The following is a 1655-nucleotide window of genomic DNA, read 5'->3' as shown; positions in this document are numbered from 1 at the left end:
TCTTTACTCACCTCACATCCCTTCCTACTCCTCCTCTCTCCCACCTCACCTATTTCCTAACCCTCCTTGATCTCACACCTCTCTTTCCCCTCTTTACTCACCTCTCATCCCTTCCTACTCCTCCTCTCTCTCACTTTTCCTCCATTACTAAACTACCTCTCACACCTCACCCCTTTCCTAATCCCCTTCACTCTGTGTTTTTATCTCTTTCATTTCAGCTAAGATGGCGTCTAAGAAGTGCAGTACTTGTAACGGTAGCTTCTTAGCTCACTTTTTTACAGGGCGTTCTGCTGTCTGTCGACTGTGTCTGTCCAGGCAGCATCTCGAGACAAGACTGCAGGAGCAGGAAGAGACGATGGAAGAAGGCCAGAATAAAATAATAGAGCTTTCTCTCACCAGGCAGCATCTCGAGACCAGACTGCAGGAGCAAGAAGAGAAGATGGAAGCAGGTCAGAATAAAATAATAGAGCTTTCTCGCACTGTTGCCTCCTTGCAGGAATTCATCCAGGCTAACGTTGCTGTGGTGCCAAACCCTTCTCCAACCGCCCCCTTGCCCTCAGCGGTACCGTCGACACCAGCGGACAACACCACGCAACGGGAGGATGCTAGTGGCACCGTCCATGATGGCTTCACCGTCGTGAATGGAGGAGCCAAACCAGCCAGACAAGCGATTTATCCTGTTCATTGCTTCAACAGGTTTGCCATTCTGGAGGAGGAGGACGAGCAGGAGAGCACCTTCCTGGTGGGTGACTCCATGATTCGCCAGCAGGTCGTTGAGTTCTGCGGCAGAGTTCCTCGTCGAAGACGGAACTATTGCTATCCTGGTGCTGGGATCGACGACATAACTGCTGCTCTTGAGGAGATCTCCCCCCAGGCTACTAATGATTCACTGTTTGTTATTCACACAGGTACGAACGACGTCACCACGACCCGGTCTGAGGAACTCCTGGAGAAGTACCGTAGGCTCATCCAGCAGTATAAGACTAAATCCCCTAACATTTTGATTTCAGGAGTTCTACCACAGACTTGGGCGGAGAGCGACTTTTTCAGTAAGGCCTTCAGCCTAAACAACCGCTTACAGACTCCTTGTAGGGAGCTTGACGTGGAGTTCCTAAACGCATGGGACAATTTCTATGGACAAAATGAGCTCTTCCACAGGGACGGATTGCACCTTTCTCCCATCGGGGCAGCCAGACTCGGAAGGCTCCTCAACGAAGCAGTGCGTGTCATCCGAACAAAAAACGAGTCACGGCCACGTCCCTCCACCCCACCCGTGTAAATAGACGCCGTGCATCGCGAAAAACCCGTAACCGTGATCCCGCAAGTACCACCACCTCTATTACTAAGCCTCTAGATAACTTAAAAATCCTTAGTTTCAATGCGCGTAACCTAAGAAACAAATTTGATGAACTGAGATGTCTTGCTTTAACAGAAAATTTTGACATAATTGCTATAACCGAAACATTTATCGACACCACAAATATTGATTTAAGTTCCGAATACAACATAGATGGCTACAGACTCTTCAACAAAGATCGTGTAAACCGTAGAGGCGGTGGCGTCGCCCTTTATGTCAAAAGCTATTTGCAACCCACTGACAAAACACCGGGAAACAGTAACGTTGAACATTTTTGCGTGCGAGTAAACATTGCAAA

This window comes from Eriocheir sinensis, unplaced genomic scaffold, assembly GCF_024679095.1.
Source record: "Eriocheir sinensis breed Jianghai 21 unplaced genomic scaffold, ASM2467909v1 Scaffold404, whole genome shotgun sequence".
NCBI classification, from domain to species: Eukaryota; Metazoa; Arthropoda; class Malacostraca; order Decapoda; family Varunidae; genus Eriocheir; species Eriocheir sinensis.
This window is presented reverse-complemented; position numbering follows the sequence as displayed.